Below are 8,377 nucleotides of genomic sequence, written 5' to 3' on the forward strand. Positions count from 1 at the left end.
TCCTTCTGGGTCTGGTGTAGCTCATAGTAGTACTGGTTTTTGCTGACTTGATCCTTCATGGTAGATCTCATCATCTTGTCTCACATCTGGCTGAATCCCTTCTCTGGGCCAAATTTCTTTTGGAATGACCTTGTTCTGGGCGAAAATGTACCTCTGAAATTCTGGATAGTCTTCTTCTCGGACTATGATAGATTCCATGTGCTGCTCATAAATCTTCATAAATGGTTCTGCATGTCCTTCTAAAAATCTGGATACCCATGCTGTGACTTCCCTATGCAGATGAACTGTGAAAAATTCTGGACCATCTTGGCATAACTTCTTCCAGTATTTTAATGGATAAAACCAAGTTAAAATTTTATTAAATCTTTCTCAACAGAAAGATCTAACTCTTTTCTTAAAACTAGGCCTGTGGAACTCCATTAAAATATGATATTCATGCATAAATACCAAATATCCAATTTAACTCTTCTGGCCAATCTTGAACTTGAGCAATAAAGATTTGAGCAAATGGATATTTAGGGTGAATACCATATGGTTGTAGCATATGACCTCCATAGTATCTGAATAATCTGACTTCCCAATCTGTTCTTCTTTCTTCAAGGTATTCATGGCTCCATGGGAACTGGTTGACATCAATGTCTGGTGGAAAATCTGCATTTGATGAAGTGCTCTGGCTGGAACTTCCTTCATTGAACATATAGACTTCATAGATCTTGGACTGGAACTGGAGTTGAGGAACTTGCTGTGGTCTGGATAAAAAGTCTGCAACCACATTCTTCTTTCCTGGGATATGGCGAAATCATAGTTGTATCTAGAACCATTGTTGCCATCTTAGAGCTTGAGCTTGTGGAATTTTTTTCTCTTGAACTGCAACATTTTTGGAAAAGCTGACATGTCTAACTCAATAAGAAACTTATAACCGATCAAATGAAAATTAAATTTTTTAATTCCATTTTTCACGGCTAAAATCTTTATAAGTGGAGTGGTAATGAAGTTCTGCATCTTTGAATCTACCACTGGAGTAGCCGCAAACAAGCCTCTTTCCTTTGACTTCCTGTAGGAGTATTGCTCCCCAATAGTAATCACTGGCATCTGTTTGTAGAATTCTGAGTCCTTCACCTGCTGGAATGTGCAATGGTGGTAATTCCTTGGTGTGCTCCTTCATCCATCGGATTGCCTTGGTTTGCTCTATGCTCCATTTTGGTGGTGACTTCTTCAACATCTTGGTGAGAGTGCTAACATGAGGGGCTATGTTGGGAACAAAATCTCGGATATAATTAATTATACCAAACTGTTGAACTTGCTGCTTTGTGAGGTTTTCATCAGGAAATTTGAGTAACTCCTGAGCAATATGCCTTCCTGGTTGAAACTTTCCCTGGTCAATATCCATGCCTAAAAACTGGATCTTCTGCTGGGCTAGTAACATCTTCTTTTCGGATAACATGATTCCAAATTTTTGGCATATCTCCATGAATTGTTTGATCAGCTGGATGTGTTCTTCCATGGTCTTACTGAATAGTAAGATGTCATCGATGTAAATGAGGGCTTTGTCAAGAATTGGCTCAAAGATCTTGGTCATCACTTTCTGGAATTCACTGGGTGCAATTTTGAGACCAAAAGGCATTACCTTCCATTCAAGATGATATCCTGGGATACAAAAGGCTGTCTTGTATCTTTCTTCTGGCTTGATTCCTATCTGCCAAAATCCTGCTTTGAGATCGAACTTTGAAAACCATTGGGCTCCTGGGAGATATGAGAACATCATAGATCTTCTTGGTAATGGAAATTTGACATCTTTGAGACATTGATTCAAGGGTTGATAGTTGATAACAAGTCGTAATTTTCCCCTTGCTTGTTCTCGCTTGTTCACATAGAATGCTTCACATGCCCATGAGGACTTGGATTCTGTGATTAATCCTAACTTCTGCAACTCCTTGCACTCTTGAACCGCCATTTTGAGATGTTGAGGATTCATTCCTGAGTGGCTGGCTTTGGTGGGGTTGATCACCTTTCCTTCTTTGAATGGAAGTTCAATAAAGAACTCTTCTCTGGTCCATAGGGGCTTACTGTGTTTCTTCATGAATTCGTCATGAGAATCTGCACATAATTGCTCCACCAATTGTTGCTTGATCTGGGTGATGGTATCCATGAAGTTGAGTTGCCACATTCTGTAATCTTCTTCATAGGGCTTGAAGTAGGGGCCTTTGCTAATTCCTCGTGATTGAACCAATACCTTCATCATCTTGAAAGCATCAAATCCTAATAGCAAATCTCTTCTTGGAAGGCCACATCCAAGAACATGAATTTGGATCTTGCAGTTAGGAAGTATGCTAATCTCCAATGGTTCCTTCGTCTCTAATCCTGCATCAAAATCATCTCCAGATGCTGATGTAAGACGTTTCTGGGATGGTCTCCATGCATCTTGAGGTAACAGCTTTGGGTTCATCATTGAGAACTGAGCTCCAGTATCAACAAGGGCTATGGCATCGAATGGCTTGACCGGTGTTTGATCTGTACTTTCACATGGGTGCCTTTGAACTCTTCATCTTCTTTTATCCCAAAGTTGTATGAGATAAAATCTTCTTCCGGAACTTCATCTTCTATGGAAAAGATTGTTTCTGCTGAAGGTTCGTCTTCTGGGCTGAGATAGCCATCCAGGTCTTCTTCGGCGATATCGTCATCAATAAGAGACATGACTTCCGATATCATTTTAGCCGCTTGCTTCTCCTTGCAATCTTTGGCGTAGTGTCCTGGCTTTCCACAAACAAAGCATTTGTTAGATGCTTTATTTCTCTTTTTTGGTTGTGCTTTCTGGTTCTGGGATTTTCTGAAATATCTCCTCCTTGGCTTCCATCCGATCCTCCTGGGTGTTTTGAGGATTCTTCCTGAAGCGAGTGAAATTTCTCTTTCTTACTCTGGGTTTGTCTCCACACACTCCATTGCATGAGGATCCTATTATGAGATTTGGCTTCTGGCATGCTTTGGAAAGAATTGATTCATGCTTTCTCAAGGTCTGGAACTTGTTGTGGATCTGGCAAATATTGTCTAGGCTTTCAAATATTGCTTGCCTAATCTGCCCAGTTGAAAGATGTGTTATGGATCCATGATTCTTTTTGATAAGTTGATCTGTACTGTCTGCCAGCAGGGGTGGTAAGGATGAAACAAAAGCTTGCTTGAGATTGTTGTCAAATCCCAGAAAATAGAAAACTTTTGTCATCCTTTTGAAGTGTTCCTCTAAGTGCCTTTTCTCATAAGACAGGCACTTCATTCTGAAAAACTCTGTTCTCTTCTGTTCTACTTCATCCTCATGTTTACCCAGAAATATGAAGTAAATCATTGAAACGGCTTCCTGGAGAGGTAGTCCTAAGAACATCATCTTGAATGCCCCATCTGCTTTAGACCACCAATCTTTAAGAATTCCGGTGAACTTTGCTGTAAATTCCATCAGGATTTTGAAAGTATCTCGTTCTACTAGATTCCCTAGTAGTCATCCATGTGTGGAACTCAGCAAACTTCTCTCCCCACTTTTCTGGTGATAAATCATCAATTGTAAAGAATTGATAATTTACTCCTTTGTGCATCACCATTTCCGTGGCATTTTCAACACCAAAGTATTCTTCCTCTGTATGACCCATTGGTTGATCAGCAGGTTGTTGAGTTGTGTATCCACCAGTTGATGATTCTGCCGGATCTGCCATAAATGCAGGGTTTTCCGACTCCTCGGAATCTTCTCCTTCTGGATCTGTATATCCTTCTGATTCTGACTGAGTTGCTTCAGATTGGTAGCCAGATTCTTCTGATATTTCTCCAGTACTATAAGCTTCCATGACTGGTAGATTTCTCTCAGGTGGGTCTGGACCTTTGATAACAGAATCAAAAAGATCCTTATCTGTGATTGTTTCATGGAGCATCATTTGGGTATTTGGGGTTGTATTTGGTGGAGGGTACAGGTCATTTGATTTTGAGGATATAATTGGCTGGGACGGAGTGGTAGTTTGTTCTGAAATGGTGAAAGGTCTAAAAACTTGCTGGTGTAAAGGGTGAGATGGATTTCTAATTTTCCAAGCAGAGAACAAACTTGTTTGAGAATCAGGTTGGGCTTGAGATGTGGGTAAAGGCAAAGTTGGTTGTGGGGGGGGTTGTGGATTCTTTTGTTTAGGCTTATTTCTCCTATGGTACTCATCTAGAATGGAAGAGTCTGTAGGAGGAAACATAGGGTTTCCAGACTGGAAAGACGAACTTGTTAAGGAACTGGTTTGGTAAAATGGTGTTGGAGTAGAGGTAGCTGGGTATTTTTGGGGTGTTTCAAACAAATTGGGTTGGTAAGGTTGTTTGGGCCTGATCTCGGATCTCAACTGATCTATCATGCTCCGGATAGAAGCAGTTTCGTTGGCTTGGTACTGAAAATGGGCTTGAAGGGATTGACCATAAGAAGGTCTCTCAAAAGGGATCTGCTCCAATCTTTTCTCCAAAATCTGGATCCTTGAGTCAATCTTTGAATAGTATTCTCCAGATTTGTGGCTTAGCTCAACAAGATTGTTGGAAATTGATTTGAGGGTGCGGTTTTGAGCTAAGGCGTTCTCCGTTTGCCAGTTTAAAGTCTGCTCAATGGATGGTTGTCCTCTTAACTGGCCTGTTGGTAATACTTCATTAGGAGCTGGGATCTTTGGTGCATGCATACAACCTCCTCGCTGAAAACTTTCCAAAGGGGGAAAGTCTTCCTCATAGGACTCTGAGATCACCATTGCTGGGATGGCTGGTGAAGCTGGTACTATTGTGGGCTCCTTTCTTAAGTACTCTTGCTCATAGCACTTAAGAGCTTTCTTTTTTCTTTGCAGGGGCACAGGTGGTGGTGACGGCGGATCTTCATCATCACTATCATCCTTACTTCTGGATCTTCTCCTTCCAGAGGGCTTGCAGCTGGGTCTCCTCTGTGGCTCCTTTGTTGGGTAGCATTGCTTACAATCATCTTCACACAAATCAAAGAAACAGTGATTTGAGATGGGATCCTTAAACCAGAAAACTGGTTTACCAAATTGGTCGAACGAATGAACAATTTCACTCATTCCTGTTTTTCCGTAACCAAGGAAAACTGGTTCTGCATCATCATCGTCTGGGTCATAGTCAAGGATCTCCTGGACATGCTCCTCTTGTCTTTCTCTAGCCTCTTCTACCATATTGATGGATGGTAGAAATTCTGTTCTTTTTAGATGAGCATGATTGAATGAGATTCCAACGGTACCATCTTTTCGCCTGCTGATGGTTGCCTCGTTGGATTCGATTGGCCTTCTGTTCTGGTGCAGCTTCTCATAGTTGGATATCCAAGTGTCAGGGATAACTTGGATCAACTCCTCTTTTTACATCTCCTGGGAACCTTAGTGCAGGTAACATTTCTCTGTTCATCAGTGACTAGGATGAGAGCTTCTCCTCCTCCTGGAATTTTCATATCGAAAGCATGGTCTTGCAATCGATAAGACATCTGGTAGTGGACAGTGGCTTCAATAGCATCTTGCTCAGCATGCTTAGCTCCAACAATATGGACTTGGATTTTAAACATATCTAGAAGATGTGGATCTTCTAAGGATACGTTAAAATTTGGGTAAACAGTAGCACAGACAGTGCCAGAATCAAGTGTGACTTCCATGGTGGCTATCAATGCATGTTGGTACTCTAAGTACCTGGAATCAAGGAGACATAGCTTGGCAACTACGGGTTGACCCTTTCTGCCATGATAGGTTATGGCAAAACGGATTGCTCCAAAGTGGATATGGGTATATCCTTCTCTCCTCCAAATGGCCGGGAATTCATCAGGGATTTCAAGAGTAATGAACTGTTCTTGGTGGGTGGAATATATGGGACATCTGCTCATGGCTGAGGCTGAGATGTATTCTTTAGGAACTAAAGACCTTTTCTGGTAAATAGCTTTAAGGGATTTAACCAGAAAATTGGATTGGTTTCTTTTATTGAAAGCAGAGTATGGATTCAGAAGGGGCAGGTGGGTTTCTTCTATTTTTTGGTCCTCTTTAAGATAATTTATCTCATAGAGATAATCCATCTTAGAAGAGAGAGATTTTTTGAAATGAGGTTTTTCTAATGAAAATGAAGAACGGCTGGGTACAATAGATGTGGATGTAGAAGCTGAAGAGGAAGACATATTTTTGGGAAATATGAAGGTTTTGAATAAAGAGATATGGCTGGCTCTGATACCAAATCGGGGAGTCTCTAAAAGCAGTGGAGAATTAGGACCAAAGGTGAGAGAAAACTAAAAGCCTCTCCGGGGCATGACAACAAGACTCTCAAACCACTTCCTAACTTCTCTACATGTTAGAGATTACTTGAGACTTAGCAGGAACGTAACCATAAATCTATTCAAAACCTTCAACAAAAAAAACTTAGAAACTCATGATAGAAGAAGCAATTTCATTTTCTTCATTCCCATCCTTTCATTTCGTGAGAGAGAGAGAGAGAAGGAAAAGGGAAAAAAAAAATAGCTTCATCTTCTTCATCTTCAAGCTTGACTCCATGGCCAATTTCTTCACAAATTCATCATTCTTCGGTAAATTCTAAATCTATTCGGTTATAAAGCTTTGTTTCCTTCCCTAGAACATGAATCTAGGAAAAGAATTGTTAAATATGTTGATATTGATGATGTATTCTACCTAGGGTTTTGGTAGAAAGTTGAGGTATTTAGCTCCTTAAAGCTATGATTTATGTTAATTGATGATGATTTACGGTTAATTTGCATAATAGTGTATTTTGGGTACATGGATTACGAAATATGAGTTGAAGAATTGATGATGGAATATTGATATTGTTGGTAAGAAATGATGATTTAAGCTATATATGGTGTTATTAATGGATAAATTTCGATATTGATGTTATGTTGGTTCATAGATTATGAACTTCGATTAGTGTTGAAATAAGAATAAAAATTGTATGTTGGCGGTGGATTATAGCTAATTATGAATCTTGTTTTAAAGAGGATTATATGATGAAATGATTAATTCGCAGGATTTGATATTAAAGTGGTTAATAGGTGATTCAAAGTGTTGATAATAACTGGGGACTTTGAAGGTAAGATTTCATGTTCACTAAAATTATTATTTACCCCATATATATGTATATTCATATATGGTATGCTATGATAACAAAACTATGTGTTTTACAAAATTATGTGCATAAGAATGTTCATGTGATCACAAGTTCATTGCATATTATGTGTGTGATTCTCGAATTATCGAGAATGGATTTTTACGGGTCAAACCCGTGTGTTGAGTAAATGCTTGGCTTGGAATTTTGGTGTTATATACATATATGTACTAAGAATGATATATTCTTATGGAGTGAGTTATTGTGGAGAAAAATGTGTTTGAGAAATTATATATTTTTGAAGAAGATATTTATCATGAGGAATTGATATTTTGGAATTATATGTACATATTTAGTCTTGGAGGATAAGAATACTTGATATCGGAGTGAGCCGGAAATCTCACAAACTTTTTGGAAAATATATGAGAATCTAGGGCTGCGGTCCTATTGGTGGAGTATTGGTGGAGTATTGGTAGAATATTGGTTTTTATTGGTATCTAATCCTCCTTGACAAATATGTTATTTTGGAAAAGGCTATCTCCACATGTATTTTGGGAAAATATCTTATGAAGATTATGAGACAAATGATATATATATATATATGCGATTTTTTTTTGGGAGAGAATATGATTGTTGAAAATCATAAAACCCAAGCCTATATTTTACGGGGTGAAATGGAACTTACTTAGCTTATGCTAATTTTGGGATACACCCCTTTGTTTTTGTGTTAAAATGATTTTTGCAGGTGAACATGAATAGGATGGAGGTACAGGTTGAGGTCTACTCTATCCTAGAATAGACACCTTGGAAGGGTTATTTCCATATGTATTAAGTTTGATGTTGATGTTGTATTTTGAGGTTGTAAGTTTAGCCTTAATGTTTAGGTATAGGAGAGATACCTAAGCGTGGCGGTAACACCCAGTTTTCTGCTGGTTAGATGTAAGCTTCCGCGACGCATTAGCAGTGATTTTGTAATACAAGTAAGAGTTGAAAATTGGGGTGTTACAAAGACCCGTATGCACCCGGTTATGCTCCTGAGGCCCCCACGCACCCAGATACTCCTATGGCTCCGTCGGCCCCGCTTTACTCTTGCCCGGTTATGGACGAGATCCAGGCTGCTTACGGCTTTTACCCCATAGAGCCGTTAGAGGGTAGCGATCCCCTAGAGTTCATTGTGCACTACCCCTACCCTTGGGACCCTAGCCCTCGGGATGTTTGGGAGGAGTGGTCGATGGTCATAACCACTTCTCGGTTTTTGGACCATATTACTTGGTATGAGGGGGAGTAG

General features: G+C 39.6%; 1 long non-coding RNA gene across 1 annotated transcript; it reads left to right on the forward strand.

Annotated features, from left to right (window-relative positions):
* The first annotated feature begins 6,466 nt into the window (after window positions 1-6,466).
* LOC116007825 lies at window positions 6,467-7,170 on the forward strand. The gene is made up of 2 exons (XR_004095360.1): window positions 6,467-6,556; window positions 7,012-7,170. It is a non-coding gene; the product is annotated as an uncharacterized LOC116007825 (long non-coding RNA).
* The last annotated feature ends 1,207 nt before the right edge of the window (window positions 7,171-8,377 follow it).

Source organism: Ipomoea triloba, chromosome 16 (genome assembly GCF_003576645.1).
Source record: "Ipomoea triloba cultivar NCNSP0323 chromosome 16, ASM357664v1".
NCBI classification, from domain to species: domain Eukaryota; kingdom Viridiplantae; phylum Streptophyta; class Magnoliopsida; order Solanales; family Convolvulaceae; genus Ipomoea; species Ipomoea triloba.